Source organism: Arachis ipaensis, chromosome B02 (assembly GCF_000816755.2).
Source record: "Arachis ipaensis cultivar K30076 chromosome B02, Araip1.1, whole genome shotgun sequence".
Lineage (NCBI taxonomy): Eukaryota > Viridiplantae > Streptophyta > Magnoliopsida > Fabales > Fabaceae > Arachis > Arachis ipaensis.
In genome coordinates, this window is record NC_029786.2 from 92193556 (window position 1) to 92213859 (window position 20304).

At 35.4% G+C, this 20304-nt stretch overlaps 1 long non-coding RNA gene across 1 annotated transcript; it reads left to right on the forward strand.

Annotated features, from left to right (window-relative positions):
- Nucleotides 3386–4832, forward strand: LOC110268984. Its single transcript, XR_002357811.1, has 2 exons — nucleotides 3386–3506; nucleotides 4565–4832. It is a non-coding gene; the product is annotated as an uncharacterized LOC110268984 (long non-coding RNA).

The following is a 20304-nucleotide window of genomic DNA, read 5'->3' on the forward strand; positions in this document are numbered from 1 at the left end:
GGAGAGAAGGTTAAAATTTAAGTGAAAAATACATTTACATGTTTTAGACAACACTTATGATGAGAAGTTTATGAAAGATTTTAAAGTAACTCCCATAAAGTGTAATATGTGAATATTATAAGTGTTGCAAGTGTAATTTGTTGAAGTAACGTTTTTTACATGTTCTTGAATTGATGAAAGATAACGCTTATAACGTGTTGATTACAAAAATGTTGCCATAACATTATTTCATTGCAACAAACATTAAATGTTGCTTTTGATAAGTTTAGACAATACTTTTTAAGTGTTGTTTACTGTATATGTTGCAATAGCTTAAAAATGTTGTAGTGCGTTGCTACAATGACTAATATATTTTCACAAAACTACTACATGACCAAATGATTTTCTTAACCAAATTCCACCAAATTTTTTAAAAATAAGAATATGATTTTTCGTATCCATTTAAAAAAAAAACAGGTTTAATTATTCTATTGGTCCCCATAGTTTCGCAAAATTTTCAATTAAGTCCATATACTTTTTTTCTTTTAATTGAGTCCTTGCACCAAAATTTTTTTTAATTAGGTTCCTACACTTTTTTTTTTCTTTTATTTAGGTCCCTATACCAATTCTTTTTTTTTAGTTAGGTCCCTATAAAGTTAAGCCAATTACTATTAAGAGGGACTTAATTGAAGAAAAAAATTTAGTGCAGGGACCCAATTAAAAAGAAAAAAAGTATAAGGACCTAATTGAAAATTTCACGAAACTATAGGGACCAACACAGTAATTAAACAAAAAAAAAACACTAAAAAATAGAACTTATTATAAGCTAGGAAAAGAAACAAAAACAAAACTAAAATACTGAATACGTACTCTATTTTTTCTCCTGTTTCTTATTCTCAAATTCTATCTCTTTTTTCATTCAAATAATCAAATGTTCCTTTTTTGTCATTTTTTTGTTCCATTGAAATTTGCTATTAATTGAGGAATTCATTCAAGCAAATAAGTTTTGAAATTAAATTATACAGAAATATAACACATAAATTATTTTAAATTATACATATTTTTAATTGAATGCCATAGAAAAATAATACTTAAAAATTATTTTGAATGATGGCGCTTTTTTAATTGAATAACACAAATAAAAAAATCAAATGAAAAAGCATATAAACATTAGTTGGATAATACAAAAATGTAGCTTGAACAACACATAAACTATTGAATTTCGTGTTTATCGTCATAAAATTATGTATTTTCTTACAATGTTTCTCTTAAAAGATTTGTGTGTTTTGTAACACCCTACCACACTTAGCTTTACGCTTAAGCCATAAAGTAGAGGTGGTGTGGTATTACGACATCTAAAATAAAATATTTACATATAAAAACAGAAAAATTATAAAAGCGCAACGCTCAATTAACGAGTTAACTTGCGTGCTAAGAAAATTATAACTATCAAGCATAAGATAACAAAAGTAAGAGTAGAGGAGTAAAGATACAAAATAAAAAGCTCCTAACTCAGCCCGCGAAGTCGAGACTGGCCGGAGAATATATACACATATACACATATTCAAAACCCAAATTTACATAAACAAAGTCCTGTCTCTCCATAAACCTCTAAGAGGATCAAAAGGAACAAGTTATGCGGAGAGAAAAACTAAGCACACACACTACAAAAAAAAAGGGTTAAAATGGCATGGAGATTAAGGCGGTTTTAAAGAACCGCCATATTATCGAGTCATTATGGCAATTTTTTCTGCTGCCGTAATTGGCTTTATATATTTTGGCGGTTCTGGTGATTATGGCGGTTTTGAACCGCCATTTTCACACGCATATAAAAAGAAAAAAATTACAATCCCTGACTCATTCAACGCCGTTCTTCCTTCTAGCTAGGGCTTCTATCCTCTCTGAACATACAACACTCTCATTTCCTCAGTGTAAAGAAGCTCTCCGACAATGCCTTCTTCCTTCTAGGGCTTCTCCTCTCTCCGCCGGTTACGATCTCTCCAGGTACCTCTCCCTCTCAAGTTAAACTGAAACCGAAACCGAAATGCTGTTTTCGTACATAAAGAAGCCAAAATCGAAACTGATGCTGTTTTATTTTTGCACAAAATTCCGGCGAGAGGCAAGGCTCTGGTGGCTACTGACATCAGCATTTCGATTCCAGAAGGCACCGATTTCTTTGTTTTTGTTTGGGTTAGGATTTGAAAATTGCTTTTGGTGCTGATTTTTGGGGGTTTTTATTTCTCTGCAGCTCTGTTAGGGATTTTTGGGTCTTCTGTTGAAGCATTGGATTGACGTTGGTGCGGGGGTGATTGACGACGATCTCAGGTCTTCTTTCGCTTACTTCTATTAACGTGTGTCTCTCTCTGAACTCAGATCTTCTATTACTTACTTCTATTAAGGTGTTTCTCTGATCTCCGATCTCAGATCTCAGATCTCAGAAAAAACTGCTCCAATCTCAATTTCTCTATTTGCCTCTTTGGTTCTTTTTTGGTTCTTTTAAGCAAAGCTATAAATGAGTAATCTCTTTAGTTATTTAGCTCTGTTGCCGTTGCTCTGTTCAATGTTTTTGCATTAGCTCTGTTCAATATTTAATTAAAGCCCTAAAATAGCAGTGAAAAGAAGCACTTAGACACATTAGTGTATGCTGTAGTCCTTGTTTCATTTCAGTCTCAGGTCATCAACATCAAACATGTAGTGCAGCTCATTATTTGATTAACATGTCCTTACACTTAGATTTGATTAACATGTTGTAGTCCTTGTTTCATTTTATTCCTTCTGCTTCTTTTAGGCTGGCTGTCTTGGACTTTCTTTTGTTTATATTTATTTTTGAACAATTTTAGTAGAATGGTTGTTGACTCTTGTTATTGGAATGGCTGTTAACTCTTGTTTTTACTCTAGTTAATATTTTTTAAATATTTGTAATAGTTGCTGGTTGAGTTTTGAAAGCAAAAAAGAGGGAGAGCGCTCTTTTCGCCATTTAGCCACCTTCACCACTCTCTGCAAAAGATTTGTGATTGTTAATCATTACTCATTCTTTTTAATCTTCTCTCTTTCCTTCTTTTTCATCCTTTAATTTCTAAATAACAGTTTATTTCTTTATTTTTTCCCCTCGCTTATTACTTTCTGTTTTTATCATTCTTCTCAACAGTACAATGTTTTAGTTTCATCATTTCACCACCAAAAAATGAAAGAAAGAAAGATAATATGTAATTTTGGAGAACATTTTTCAGAAAAAATAAAAATAATAATAATAATAGAAGAAGTGAGAGTTACTTAGAAGAAAAAGAAAAACAATGGGTTCGATTCGGACGATGGTGATGATAATCACTACTTGAGAAGGAAAAGTTCACAAAGCCATTATAATTTCTTTTAAAATACTATTTAAGTATTTGTTTGATATCTAATTTGTGCATACAAGAATTTCTAAAGCACAATTGCAAGCGCTAGTCTCCTATATTGCTTCTAAGGAAGGAGGTAAAATTCCAATACAATTGGCTGGAATGTTCCCTACTCAACAAGTTTCACAGGTACAAATACAATTATCCTCTTTTTTTTCCTTTTGATGTGAAATAATTGTAAACAGTAGAGAGGATGCTACTAATGCAGGAAATAGTGGATTAATCTCTGCTTGATTAGTAGTGTTGCTGAGTTTGTTATAGCATTCAAGCTCTCGTGTATTTGTTGACAATCCATGTTGAAAGAAGTCATTACTATAGTCTGATTGAGATAATAATAGACCAGTAGGGTTTGATTGTGATCCATATTCTTCACTTTTCAAGCCAAAAGGTTCTACAGTTTGAAGGATGTTTGACCCGTTAAGATAAGAATTATTGAAGTTGGGGTTTCCTAAGGGGAAATTAGGGTTATTCCCCATGTTAAGAAATGTGTTGCCGTTCATGATTTGCAACAGATTTTGCAACAGTTGTAGTTGGGCTAATTGAGAAGTAGCATCTCCTTGTAGAGCAATATTAGGGTTTCTCCCCCAAGTAGTAGTGTTCATATTCATCATAGAATTCCCTTTTTTTTTTTCCTTTTGATGTGAAATAATTGTAAACTGTTCATGAATACTTTTGATCTCCAAAACAAGTTAAGATTCGGTCATGGTCACTGTTGGCTATTTGAATGTACTTTTGAGTGAAATAATTGTAAACTGTTCATGAATACAGATTTTGACTTCCCGTTCTGATTTTGTTGTAAATTATAATTGATTAACAAAAAGTGAAAAAAAAGATTTATTAATGTTTGTGGTATATAGGCATAAGTAGGAAGCAGCTAATGGTAATAGGTGAGCATGAGCATGTGTTATTGCTGGTTGTTGACTAAGGGTTGTTATTGCTGTTATTGCTTTGTTTGAAAATAATTCTATACATCAGTGAATAGAAAGATCTTAAGGCTTCATTCTTTGTCGCTGCTATGGTTAACAAGCACATGGGAAAGCTAATTAACAACTAGCACTAGTAGTATTATTAGTAACATTTTATATATTTTATATAGATGAATTCAAATTCATAATTATCCACTTATTATTAATATATGCCTTTTTCTTGTATTTCTTGTGCTCATAATAATTATATTTTTGTTGTAGGGATTGGATCAGGAGAGTGAGATTCCATCACCAAAAGAGTTAGGAAGTAGGTCTTCTGGAGCAAGCAACAAGGAAGCATGACCTTGCTTGATATGTTAAGACAATTATAAGTCAGAATTAGTCAATGCTTGTTAAGGATTATTTTGATACTTTGTTTTTTGGATTATGACATTTCAATTATGACTTGGATTATGACTTTTGGATCATGTATGAATTAAAAATCATCTTATGATGTTTGATTTATGGCTATACCTTTTGGTTATTATGAGATTTTTAAGTGAGTTTCGAAAATATCACTTTAAATTAGTGGTTTCAATCTTATTTTAAAAAGCATAAAATTGTCATCATAATTAGGTACAAACGGCGGTTAGAAACCCCCGTTTTAAATGAAAACGATACCATTATACGCTGGTAGAAACGGCGGTTAAAAACTGCCATTTTAAACGAAAATGATGCCATTATATTTTGGTAAAAACGGCGGTTAGAAACTGCCATTTTAAACACACAAGATGCCATTATAACATGGTAAAAATGGCGGTTATCATGGAAAAAACGGCGGTTTCTAACCGCCATTTTAAACGGAAGAGATGCCACAACATCCTGGTAAAAACGGCGGCTGTTCAAAAACCGCCATTTTATGCGGAAATAATGGCGGTTACAAACCGCCATTTTAACCTTCAAAAACCGCCGTATTATCCACAGGTTATTATGGCGGTTTTCTGAAAACCGCCGTAATAACCAGAATGGCGCCCAGAATAACGGCGTTTCTTGGAGGCGCCAGTTTTGGTCATAATGGCGGTTATAACCGCCGTAATTACCCAAAATAACCGCCGTTTTAACCTTTTTTTTTGTAGTGACACACATACATATATAACTATACAATCTAAAAAGTAACTCGATAACCACTTCGCTTCTGGAGCTTAGACGCCTAAGGAGGTGCCTCTCGACCTGCATTTGAAAAACAACAACATAGTATGGGGTGAGAACCAGAGGTTCTTAGTATGGTAAAGGTGCCACACACATAATATATAAGGTCCTCGGAATGCCAGAGGCAATCCTAGAATGCCGACACTCAGATTATAAAGCTTAAAGTATTAAACAGAAGCCATACAAGGTAGTTTTCTAAGGGAATTTGAGCCTAACTCAACTTAATGTTAAATCTAAGTCCCATACTGCCCTTCCTCCATATCTCCATCTCCGTCAGCATTTCACAGACAAATAAACAGATAAAGACAAGCACAAGAAGGTTACAAATACTGCAGGTAACAAATATACATTTAACATGACAAGTACACTTAGACACACCCAGTTAATGCACAAACAAGTAATTCAAGTAGTATGCACATGATGCATGCCTGTCTTATGGCTGATGAGTCTCATCTGTCGGTTATCAAGCCAACCCGACAAGTCCGGTTTGCTAAACCATTGGACTGTCCCCCGACGTGCATCCCTATGAGTCTATGCATAGCTTTTACTCATATATATATCAAATCGCTCAATGGGGGTACCATATCCGGGAATTTATAAGTGCCCAGTCACCCTTACGTCGTAGGGTCAACAGAGTATCGAGTTTTCAAACTGGTACATGTGGTGGCAAGCTACGGTACTTTACCCTGGGAATCTCATATCTCAGATCATTTAATCATTCAAGCCAAGTATCATACATGATCATTCATTTGATTATCAAGCCAAGTATCATACATGATCATCCGTAACATTTCATAATCAATTCATCATTTTCAGCTTTACTTCACCTCCAAGTTATCCCCATTTCCTAGCTTCATCTGATTATCAGGTTTAATACTACTATTTATGACTAAAGGAATAAAAATAGAGGTTTAGAAACTTGAAATAGGGTTTAAAACTCAAAAATCATGTTTGCTGGAACAGGGCCACGCGTACGCGTGGCTCACACGTACGCGTGGCTCACACGTACGCGTGGAAATGTAAAAATGCGGCTCGCGCGCGCGTCCCCGTGTCACGCGTACGCGTAAATGAATACTTCATGTCACGCGTGCGCGTGTGTCATGCGTACGCGTGGTCATGCTTGCTAGCTCCTTACGCGTACGCATAGGACCAGTCGCGTACGCATCGCCAAAAATCCATGCCACGCGTACGCGTGGACGTACGTTCTTTAAAAAAATCAGATTCAGCAGCAAAGCTGCAGAATTGTAAAAAAAAAAGTTTTTAGGTATTATATTCCAACACTCATAACATCTTCGATTTAAAATATTTTTCACCCGTTCTTTGAATGACATAAACATCACGAACCCAATTTTCATTTAAAAGAAGTTGAAAATAAATTGAGGGTCCGAAAGCCAAGTTATAGCTCGCCGAAGTTCGGCCCAAAACCAAAATTTTATAAACTTTCAAAACCTCTTCCTCATTCAAAACAAATCCATGATACCACCACAACCTGCACTTGCTACACAAAATGTCCTCCTTCCTCAATACAGCAACCACATAAAAGTCATACTTCAGACCAACAATAATTACATATACATATGCCAAATCCTACAACCAAAATCATAGTTCTCAAATTACATAATGATATCCTCAAATCAATAATTACAATTTGCCAAACCATCAACTAATCCACAGTACCATACCAATCCATATTTAACAACAAGACACTAAACAACAATATACACATACATTCCAACCTATCCTATGGTCATCTAGCCTAAGTTTTCACAGAACATTATATATTAAATGCAAGAAACCTAAACTATACCTTGGCCGATTTCTTCGTAGTGATCAAGGCAGCCTATTAATACAAGCACATCCCCAAAAACCTCAACAAAACACTAGTATTTAGCTTCCTCCAAGTTCCAATATCCACAATTTCAAGCTACAATTATTTATTCACAACCTAATATACATTCATAACACATATATACCCAATTTAATACTCAAAATATAAATTCAGTAAAATTAAAATGGAATTATGGTATCCTCACCTTACCTAAGCTTCACATAAGTAAGAGTAAACATTTTTCTCAAGCTAATTGGATCCTAAAACATCAAAGAGTAAAGAAATTCAATATCTCCACTTAATTTTTCAAAAATTGGGGAAGAAGAGGATGAACGTGAATAAATGAGTTACCTATGAAATTGTTTCGGTAGAAACGTAGAGCTTGACGCGGTGGTCGCGTGGCCAGAAACGGTGTGGCGATCAGAGCTCAGACGGAGGAGTTATGGTGATTTGAATTTTGCCGTAAGGGTTTTGGAAAGCTTCTCTTCTCCTTCCTCCCTATTGTGTTTCAGTGCTGTTTATTGCTGAATTGGGGAAGATGAGAAGCCTGGGTTCATTTTAAGTGCTGGGCCGGTTGGGCCCACGTGTCCGGTTTGGACCCGGTTCAATCGGTTCGGCCCGTTCGGTCTAATTTTGGAACAATTTTTTCGAAATTAGTGTCAAAATTCTCGTTTCGATTAGCTCTATCCTAATTTAATATAATATTCACATTTCTAATCTTCTTTATTAAAATATAATTTATTGACTAACTATTTACTAATTTAACGCAGTTTACATCCTACCCACCTTACAAAGAATTTTACCCTCAAAATTCAAATTTAGTTACCTGAAAAGAGATGTAGATAGTCTTTTTGCATATCTGATTCGAGTTCCCGAGTATGTTCCTCAATACCGGCTCAACTCCAAGCTACTTTTACCAGTGATACTTCCTTCTCACGCAATCATTTAACGCTTGTGTCATCAATTCTCACCGGAATTACTGGAAGGGTTAAATCTTCTCTCACTTGAATCGGTCCTGGTTCCAGAACCTGACTTGCGTCAGGGGTATACTTCCAAAGCTGTGACACATGAAACATGTCGTGCAAGTTCGAAAGATATGGTGGTAAAGCAATTCTATAAGCTACCAGCCCAATTCTTTTCAGGATCTCAAACGGTCCAATATAATGGGGATTCAGTTTCTTAGTCTTAATAGCTCTTCCCACTCCAGTGGTTGGTGTAACCTTCAGAAAGACATGCTCACCTTCTTCAAACTCCAAAGGCTTTCACCTTTGATCAGCATAGCTCTTCTGACGGCTTTGGGCTATAAGCATTCGGCTACGAATCTTCTTTATCTGCTCAGTAGTTTCAGCTATCATCTCAGGCCCTAATAAGCCCCTTTCTCCAGTTTCATACCAACATAGCGGAGATTGATATTTCCTGCCATACAAAGCCTCATACGGAGATATTCTGATGCTCGCATGGTAGCTATTATTATAAGCAAACTCCACTAATGGCATATACCGATCCCAGCTCGCCGGCTGGTCCAAAACACAATCCCTTAGGATATCCTCCAAGGTCTGGATAGTTCTCTCTGATTGACCATCTGTCTGAGGGTGATATGCAGTACACAAACTTAACTGAGTCCCAAATGCACGCTAAAAGGCTCCCCAAAACCTTGTTGTGAAATGAGGATCTCTGTCGGATATAATGGTGGAAGGCACGCCGTGCAATCTGACAATCTCTTTGATATACATTCGAGCCAATTCTTCCATTGTGCAACTTATTCAGATGGGAAGAAAGTGAGCTGATTTTGTCAGTCGATCCACAACCAGCCAAATAGCATCACAACCAGTCTGAGTCCTAGGCAAACCTATCACAAAATCCATTGCGATACTCTCCCATTTCCATTGTGGAATCTCTAAAGGCTGAATGGTTTACGATGGTCTCTGATGCTCAATTTTAACCTTCTAACATGTTAAACATTTTGATACATGTATTGCCACATCGTTCTTCATCCCTGGCCACCAGAACATCGCTTTCAGATCTTGATACATTTTGGTACTACCTGGATGGATTGAAAACCCGCTCTTATGAACTTCTGCCAAGATACCTTGCCGCAAATCTCCAATATATGGCACAATAATCCGGTTCTTAAACCTCCACAAACCATCCTTACCTTCTGACACTCTCCATTGTCTTTCCTGTTCAATTGCCGGTAATACTTTTACGTAATGCTTCACCATCTTGATGAGCCTTCAGAAGTTCTGATTTAAAATCACTTAAATTTTGCAATTGACTCAAACATAGAATTCCAGATTCTTCTCTAACTCCTAGTTTCAAACCTTGAAATGCCTTTAATAACTCTTCTTCTCACAACATCATCCAAGCTGCATATAAAGATTTCTGACTCAAGGCGTCCGCCACAACGTTCGCTTTTCCTAGATAGTAATTCAATTCAAAATCATAGTCTTTTGAAAGCTCCATCCACCTCCTCTGACGCATATTCAACTCTTTCTGCTCAAAGAGATACTTCAAACTCTTATGGTTTGAGAAGATGTGAAACTTAACGCCATAGAGATAGTGCCTCTAGATTTTCAGAGCAAACACAACAACAACAAGTTCCAAGTCGTGAGTTGGATAGTTCATCTCATGCGGCCTTAACTTTCGTGAGGCGTATGCTACAACATTTTGGTGCTGCATCAGAACGCACCCTAAACCATTTAATGATGCATCACAGTACACTTCAAACGGTTCACTTGGCTCAGCAATACTAACACGGGTGCAGTGGTCAACCTTTGCTTCAATGCTTGAAAACTCTCTTCACACTTTGAAGTCCAGATAAAAGGTGTATCTTCCTTGTCAACTTAGTTAAAGGTAAGATAAGTTGTGAAAATCCCTTAATGAATCTTCGATAATACCCCGCAAAACCTAGGAAACTTCTGATCTCTGTCACTGAAGTTGGTCGCTCCCATTTCATCACTGCTTCTACCTTAGCAGAATCCACCGCTATTCCCTGCTTGCTCACTACGTGACTGAGAAACTTCACCTCACTCTTCCAGAATTTGCATTTAGATAACTTAGCGTATAACTTCCTGTCTCTCAGAATTTGCAGCACAGTTCGCAAGTGATTAGCATGCTCCTCTTCAATATTAGAGTAAACAAGAATATCATCAATGAAGACAATAACAAACTTATCCAGGTACGGCTGGAAAATCCTATTCATATAATCCATGAATACTGCCGGAGCATTGGTTAACCCGAAAGACATCACCGTATACTCATAATGACCATAACGCGTCCTGAAAGCAATTTTTGGAATATCTTCATCTCTAACCCTTATCTGATGATACCCAGATCACAAATCAATCTTAGAGAACACACCGGCACCCTGAAACTGATCCATTACGTTGTCAATTCTAGGTAATGGATATTTATTCTTCATAGTAACCTTATTCAGTTGCCGATAATCGACACACAAACGCATACTTCCGTCCTTCTTCTTTACCAGTAACACTGGTGCTCCCCACGAAGAAACACTTGGTCGAATAAAATGCTTACCCAATAGATCTTCTAGTTGAGCCTTCAATTCAGCCATTTCTAAAGGTGACATCCTATAAGGAGTAATTGAAATTGGACCGGCTCCAGGCATCAACTCAATTGCGAATTCAACCTCCCGGTTAGGTGGAAATTCATTAATATCAACTGGAAACACGTCTGGAAATTCACATACAATTGGAATCTATTCTAAACTCTGATCATCACCTGATACTCTCGCAGTTAATAACATAATACCCTGACATTCAGTTCCAGAACAATTTACTATCATAGAGTTCAAATAATAACTATTCACCACAACCGGTGCTTCTGACCCTTCCGGCATAAACTGTACTGACTTCTCAGAATAATCAAGCAAAACATGATTCTTGGATAACCAATCCAATCCCAAAATAAGATCAAGACCAGTCATTGACAAACAAATCAAATAATGCACAAATTCACGCTGTTGTAGTCGAAATGGAACTTGTGAACATCCTAACCTAGTCACCATAGCTTCATGAGTAGCATTATGCACTTTCAAATCATAACCTAAAACCACCATTCTCAATCCTAATTTATTAGCCTTTTCAAATGCAATAAATGAATGAGTTGCTCCTGAGTCAAATAAAGCATTTAAGATTTTACCAGCCATTTCACAGTTATCTCTAATCAGTGTCTCAGATCCCTCAGCACCTGCTGCAGAAGTGGTGTACACTCTCCCCGGCTGCTGTACCAGTCGCATACTTCTTCTCCAGACAATTACTGGCCATGTGCCCGGGCTGTCCACAAAAATAGCATACTCCAAGTCCTGATCTACACGGAACTCTAGGATGATACTTCCTGCACCTCTGACAGCTCAAATCTTGCTCTGGTTGCTTTCCAAACCTTCTCTCCTGATTAACATTAGTATTCGGCCTTCTGTGAATACCCTGGCCTTGATTCTGCTGTGGAACAAAGCCTCCACGCTTGAAATTCCTACCTCTTGGAGCAAAGTTCCTTCATGAAGTCCTCTGAAAAGGCACCCTCAGACTTCCTTTCTCTACTGTCGCCTTCCTCACACATTCCTCAGCCACCCTACACTTATTCACCAATTTAGAAAATACTCTGATCTCCATTGGTGCAACAAAGCCCAAAAGAATCGCAGCGCCGTCTGGCTGCAGGATACATCGTGTTCTCTGCCACCAATACTGAGCCTCGCCTTGCAGCTAATAAGTTTCAAACTCAACCCATTGCTCCTCAGGAACCTGTTGGGCCTGCAATGCCCGTTCCATAGCCTGAATCCAATTATCTGCATCAGTGGGATTTGATGTTCCCCTAAAGGTCGGAGAGTGAACTTTCAGAAATGTTGCAAGTGTCATAGGGCCGTCTTTGCCATTATTATTTCTGTGATTACCCTGGTTTATCTGATTACCCAGTGCCTCAGATATCGCCTGCATAGCTGCAACCATATTTCCCAGGGCAGCCATAAAGTCTACTGGATCATTCCCTGTCGAGCCAGGAGTAACGGTGCCTATCCTACCTCTACCTCGCCTGCGACCGCGTCCGCGAGTCGACATCTGGTCCCTATACACACCAAACAAGTGATATTAAGTTGATCAGTCTCAATATCGCAGGTCTAATGCTTTAAGTTCCAAATGCATGCTCACAAACGTTTATGCCATATATATCAGTCAGATATCCTAATAGCACATAGACACATATACAGAGAATGCACAGAAGCATAGTCAGTCTGCCTTTCAGGCTCTATAAGAATGAACTGCTCTGATACCATAATGTAACACCTTACCACACTGAGCTTTACGCTTAAGTCTTAAAGCAGATGTGGTGTGGTATTACGACCTCTAAAATAAAATATTTACATATAATAGCAGAAAAATTATAATATACTAGGAGCCTTGAAGAATAGATGAAGTAAAAATCGTGAAAAATAAAAGCGCAATGCTCAATTAACGAGTTAACTTGCGTGCTAAGAAAACTATAACTATCAAGCATAAGATAACAAAAGTAAGAGTAGAGGGTCAAAGATACAAAATAACAAGCTCCTAACTCAACCCGCGAAGTCAAGACTGGCCGGAGAATATATATACATATATATACATATCCAAAACCCAAATTTACATAAACAAAGTCTTGTCTCTCCATAAACTTCTAAGAGGATCAAAAGGAACAAGTTATGCGGAGAGAAAAACTAAGTACATATATATATATAACTATACAATCTAAAAAGTAACTCGATAACCACTTCGCTTCTAGAGCTCAGACGCCTAAGGAGGTGCCTCTCGACCTGCATTTGAAAAACAACAACATAGTATGAGGTGAGAACCAGAAGTTCTCAGTATAGTAAAGGTGCCACACATATAAGATATAAGGTCCTAGGAATGCCAGAGGCAATCCTAGAACGCCAACACTCAGATTATAAAGCTTAAAGTATTAAATAGAAGCCATACAAGGTGGTTTTCTAAGGGTATCTGAGCCTAACTCAACTTAATGTTAAATCTAAGTCCCATACTGCCCTTCATCCATACATCCATCTCCGTTAGCATTTCACCGATAAATAAACAGATAAAGGCAAGCACAAGAAGGTTACAAATACTGCAGGTAACAAATATACATTTAACATGGCAAGTACACTTAGGCACACCCAGTTAATGCACAAATAAGTAATTCAAGTAGTATGTACATGATGCATGCTTGTCCTATGGCTGATGAGTCTCATCTGTCGGTTATCAAGCCAACCCGACAAGTCCGGTTTGTTAAACCATTGGACTGTCCCCCGACGTGCATCCCCATGAGTCTATGCATAGCTTTTACTCATATATATATCAAATCGCTCAATGGGGGTACAATTTCTGGAAATTTATAAGTGCTCGGTCACCCTTATGTCGTATGATCAATAGGGTATCGAGTTTTCGACCTGGTACATGTGGTGGCAAGCCACAGTACTTTACCCAGGAAATCCCGTATCTCAGATCATTTAATCATTGTAGCCAAGTGTCATATATGATCATTCATTTGATTATGAAGCCAAGTATCATACATGATCATCCGTAACATTTCATAATCAATTCATCATTTTTCAGCTTTACTTCACCTCCAAGTTATCCCCATTTCCTAGCTTCATCTGATTATCAGGTTTAATACTACTATTTATGACTAAAGGAATGAAAATAGAGATTTAGAAGTTTGAAATAGGGTTTAAAACTCAAAAATCATGTTTGCTAGAAAAGGGGCCACACGTACGTGTAAATGAATACTTCATGTCAAGCGTGCGCGTGGGTCATGTGTACGCGTGGACATACTTGCTAGCTCCTTACGCGTACGCATAGGACCAGTTGCATACGCATCACCAAAAATCCATACCACGCGTACACGTGGACGTACATTCTTTAAAAAAAATTAGATTCAGTAGCAAAGCTACAGAATTGCAAAAAAAAAAAAAAGTTTTTAGGTATAATCTTCCAACACCCATAACTTCTTCGAATTAAAATATTTTTAACCCGTTCTTCGAATGACATAAACATCACGAACCCAATTTTCATTTAAAACAAGTTGGAAACAAATTGAGGGTCCGAAAGCTAAGTTATAACTCGCCGAAGTTCGGTCCAAAACCAAAATTTTATAAACTTTCAAAACCTCTTCCTCATTCAAAACAAATCCATGATACCACCACAACAACCTGCACTTTCTACACAAAATGTCCTCCTTCCTCAATACACAACCACATAAAAGTCATACTTCACACTAACAATAATTACATATACACATGCCAAATCCTACAACCAAAATCATAGCTCACAAATTACATAATGATATCCTCAAATCAATAATTACAACTTGCCAAACCATCAACTAATCCACAGCACCATACCAATCCATATTTAACAACAAGACACTAAACAACAATATACACATACATTTCAACATATCCTATAGTCATCTAGCCTAAGTTTTCACAGAACATTATATATTAAATGCAAGAAACCTAAACCATACCTTAGCCGGTTTCCTCGTAGCGATCAAGGCAGCCTATTAATACAAGCACAGCCCCAAAAACCTCAACAAAATACTAGCATTTAGCTTCCTCCAAGTTCCAATATCCACAATTTCAAGCTCCAATTATTTATTCACAACCTAATACACATTCATAATACATATATACCCAATTTAATACTCAAAACATAAATTCAATAAAATTAAGATAGAATTATAGTATCCTCACCTTATCCAAGCTTCACGTAAGCAAGAATAAACGTTTTCCTCAAGCTAATTGGATCCTAAAACATCAAAGAGTAAAGAAATTCAATATCTCCACTTAATTTTTCAAAAATTGGGAAAGAAGAGGCTGAGGGTGAATAAGCGGGTTACCTATGAAATTGTTCTAGTAGAAATGTAGAGCTCGACGCGGTGGTCGCGTGGCCGCAAACGGTGCGGCGATCGAAACTCAGATGGAGGAGTTACGGTGATTTGAATTTTGCCGTAAGGGTTTCGGAAAGCTTCTCTTCTCCTTCCCCCCTATTTTGTTTCAGCGCTGTTTATTGCTAAATTGGGGAAGATGAGAAGCCTGGGTTCATTTTAAGTGCTGGGCCAGTTGGGCCCATGGGCCTGGTTTGGGTCCAGTTCAACCGGTTCGGCCCATTTGGTCCAATATTAGACCGATTTCTTCGAAATTAGTATCAAAATTCTTGTTTCGATGAGCTCTATCCTAATTTTTCCATTAAAAATTTAGTGTTTGCTTACGTTTTTCTGTGTGGTTGCTTTAAAAACTTTGTATTTATCATTAAAATTTTTTTTAATTTATTGTCAATAAATTTGTGTTTTTTTCCCTATGTTTCTTTTAAAAAAATTTGTTGTGTTTACTTTCAAAATTTTCTATATTTATTGTAAAAAATATATACGTTTATCGTTAATAATAAATTTCTACGTTTACTTCCTATATTTCTCTTCAAAAAGTTGTGTTTACTTTTAAATTTTTTATTTATTTATCGTCATAAAAGTTCTGTATTTATTATAGACAAAATTTATGTATTTATCATCACAAAATTTATATATTATTATTATTTCTAATAAATTTATACGTTTGTTTTATATGTTTCTCTTAAAATATTGGTGTTTATTTAAAAAAAAAACTTTTGTAGCGTTACAAAATTTCTTTTTTTTTAAATGTATTTCTTTTTTTTCTGTTTCTCTTATTTATTCAAGACGACAAAAGCAATATACCGTAGAAGAAAAGAACAAGAGTGGCGCATATAAGTATAACAAGACTTGATAACCCAAAAGTTCTAATTTTTATTGGAGTGATCTATACATATTTAAAATTTCAGATCGGCTACACATCAAATTTTATTGTCATTCAAATTTAATTAAGTAGCCTAATATCATTAAAAAGTGCTCTTATTAAAAGAGTGTGTAACATACACTCGAAATTCTAAACATACGTTACCTCTCGTTTCGCATTCTAATATAAAAAACCGTTCATATCTTCTACTCAAAACTACAATAAAAGAATTTCAAATCTCTCGCAAAATCTCTCAAAAAATTTCTCTGAGAAAACTACAGAAAAATCCAGTGCTGCGTTTGAGATCATTAACAAAAAACACAAAAAAGAACAATAAAGATTCCTCAAGGTACTAACAAAAATACTTGTTCATTATGTTCAATTTTCTCCTTCGCATTTCTACTAGTTTGGTTTAGGATTTAGTGGATTGAGTTCGTTTATTTAGTAGATCGAGTTTCTCTGATTCAAATTTTTCTTGTTTTTCTCTGTAACTAGGGCATCGAATGAAACTGCAGTAGTTGTGGTGCATTTTAATTAAGGTTCATTTGGTTTCATTTCATTAAGTAATTTCGGTTCATTTCTTAGTTTAATTGAGGTTTATTTGGTTTCGTTTTACTTGAATTTGCTGAACTTGTTCATGTGTGCTTGTTTAGTTAGCTATAGCTCTGATATTTGTCAGCTGTATACACTTGAATAATTTATAATAAGATGCAATTTTTCTTACAGTATATGTGTTAGTTGTAATTTTCTTATCACTCATTAGTCATTACTCTAATCGTGTTTTGTCAAGGAATGTGTGTAGTACTTGATAACTATTTATGTTCTCTTTTTTAATGAATGTTAGGATATAAATTTTTTTTTCACTGCAACATTTGGCTAATATCTTTATTGGTTCTGGTTTTCTTTGCACTACAAGAAAATATTGATTTTGCCATACTTTTAAAGCGTGGCAAAAGGTTGAAAAAAGTGTGGCGATAGCATTTCGCCACGCTTTTTGAGCTACCGTACGCTTTTGAAAGGGTCACATCTGCAAGCGTGTCGGTTGCACTATCGCCACATTTTTGGTGACCTATCGCTACGCTTTATTTTTTGCCACACTTTTAAAAATCGCCACGCATAAAAGCGTGGCATATATGCCAGATATGGCTACGCTTTTAAAGCGTGCCAGGAGAGAGATGTTGCCACACTTTTAAAGCGTGCCAAGAGTGATAGATATGGCCACGCTTTTAAGGCGTTGCTTGCCCGCTAGAACCTTTTGCCACGCTTTCAAAGTGTGGCCTATTCCTTTGTCAAATTAATAAAAAAATGGAGAAAATAAGAAAATATAAAAAGGATGGAATTTTTTATTAATTTTCATGAATTATTTGCATGATATTATAATCGGTGAAACATCTTAAAAAATGACTCTTAAACTTCATTCTTAAAGCAAATCCTTCCTGAATCAGCTGCAAGTTCTTCCATCATCGCTCTCACTTCGTTCGGCCCTATATCTATCTTCCCAGTCAGTATTGTCTTCCAGAATCTAAACCCTTCACACCTCTTTGGTTCCTTTTCAAATATCCCCGTCGATGAGTACTCGTGAGCCCCAAATGTATACTCCATACCGTGCACTGCAAACAACAAAATTTCAAAACTAAAACTACACAGATATATGAGAAATATAGAGTCAAATGCATCAACTTATAAGATAAAATGATATCATTTTGCAGTGTTAATAAATCAAATATGTCAATCTCACTAGTCATAACCATTGAAATTTTTAGATATTCTAAATTAAAATTAAATTATACCATGACTAAGATATTCTAAATTTTTCTGCAGGAGTCTCCACTAGTCAAAATTAAGTGAGAAATTAAGGCAGTTTTTTAACTGAAAAAAAAAAGAGGAAAAAGAAAAAAGAAAGTGATGAGGGTACCAAAACTTCTAATAATAGATAAAAATCAAGTAACATAACTATATTTCAGTATCGAATGGCCAATCTAATAATAATAAAGTCTCATTTTATTAGAAAATGTGGCCAGTATTAATAAAGAGATAACCTTTCTGACACACTCAAGAGAAGTGACACTAAAGCAATATTTCTTATATCAAACAGGTGATATAAAAGAAATTACTATTTACTTGGTTAGGCATTGCACCCTCTTGCACCTTCTTTCCTATTCTTTTTACTACTGCAACTGAACCATGAACATTGTTAATACTGAAACTGAAAAAAGAATCCTCTGTCCATGGATAATTTTAACAAAATGCTAGGTAGATTTCCTCCGAGAACTATCAGAGGGTATGCTAATGCAACTATGCATTATGGTATAGTCACCAGGCAGACAATCATACCTTTAAATATTCTTTTCTTGTTATCTCTCCTTCTCTTCCTTTCTTCCTTTGTAAGCTCTATTTTATCTTTAATATCTCCCTTGCCTTCGAACACCTCCTCAGGTGCCAGCATAGCTGTATCTGAGACAGCCACAAGTGCAGTATGCCCATGAAAAGTGTATCACATTGTAAAACACTATTTGCTGGAAGAAGCAGAAATTAAATTGATATTGCAAGATAATAGCTCTTTACTTCTTCCATTGTCAGGGTAGGCACATTAATTCGAACAGACATGTCCTCTATAACCTGTCAAGTTCAACATAAGCAAATTTAGAAGGCAGAATAGCTAGTGATGTGCATATCTATCAAGGGCAACCTGTAGTATGATATAATACCAATTTTAGAACAAAATTGAAATGAGCAAGGCATCCAATTCTAGTCCAAGTTTCTTGAATAATACGCTTGCCTGATCACAAATAAAAGGCATTCAATAGAATACATCAAAATTCAGAAAAAAAAGAAAAAATTACAAAGTAATGGAAGCAGAAAATAATGTAAAGCAATTGAGACTTTCATCTGTTGTCCTGTTCTGTTATCTCTAAATGACAATAGTGCAGAAGTGAAGTCTTTCTTCTCAACATACTCTTGCTGTCCACAAGCAAAAACAGTAACTAATGCTCATTTTTTTATGTCAAGACATTAAAAACTGAAAATAGCAAAAGCAATACAGACCTCATAAATTTCTACAAGATCCTTCTTACTTTTATTGTCATCTTGTAATCATTACCAAAATGATTTGCTAAGCTACATATCCATAAATATACAACCAAAATATTTTATACATCTATTTAGTTAAACCAAAAATAAAATTCCATGAAACTCACCAAGTGAATCAACAAAATCTCTTCCAATTATGCCTCAATTTCTCTCTTTTATCGTCAAAACTTTCCAAATAAACTTAGTGATATCACTTTGCAAACTATATCAACAACATGTTAGTCACCCAAAAAAAATATCAACAGCATGTTTGTTATATGGGTTTAAATTAATTAAACCATTTAACTCTGATCGATGCATTTTCGCAAAAAGTTTGAGTATAGATTTTTTAAGTAAAATTACTTTTTGCAAAGGTAAAGACAACGGATAGTTATATTTGGATTCTATATAGTAAAATTATTTTTTTGACTAAATCATATTTTAGAAATCCAGTGATGCTACTTGTATAAGCAGTTTTAATAATTAAGTCTAATTAAGTTGATTCAAGTTAAACAAAAATCATTTATATAATATTTGTATATTTTTTTCTTTTTTTCATGTTTCTTTTTGTCGATATAACACAAAAAGTTTTGTTAAAATGTACAAAAAATTATTAATAGAACATAAAAATTTTTATACATAGCATAAAAATTTATTAATATAGTACAAAAAAATTTTACTACACAATTCAAAATTTTCTTTTATTGCAATTGCTTTTTTATGTCTCTGATTGGAAATAGCCTTGATCTCGAACATCACCTAAGCTATTTGAGCTCCTGTCTGAACTCCCCGGTAAGCCTTCCTTCTTATCTTGCCTTCGGATGAGTGAAGTGACCCCCATTCATTCAGAGGCATGGGGCACGTTAAGTGTCTTACTTTATTTTTTATACTAAATTTTTATTTTTAATCTAATAATTTTGTGTTGAGTTCTGATAATATTTGATATCTTGAATGTATTTTGTTAGTTGGATTTTAATATTTTAAGTTTGTGATCCTTACAAAATTTATGTGCTGATGATCACAAAATTTCAATGTTGTATGCCAAAATTTTTATGTTGTGAATTAAAATTCTTATATTCAATAGTTTTGTTATTAACATATATAGAAGAAGATGATGATAACGGT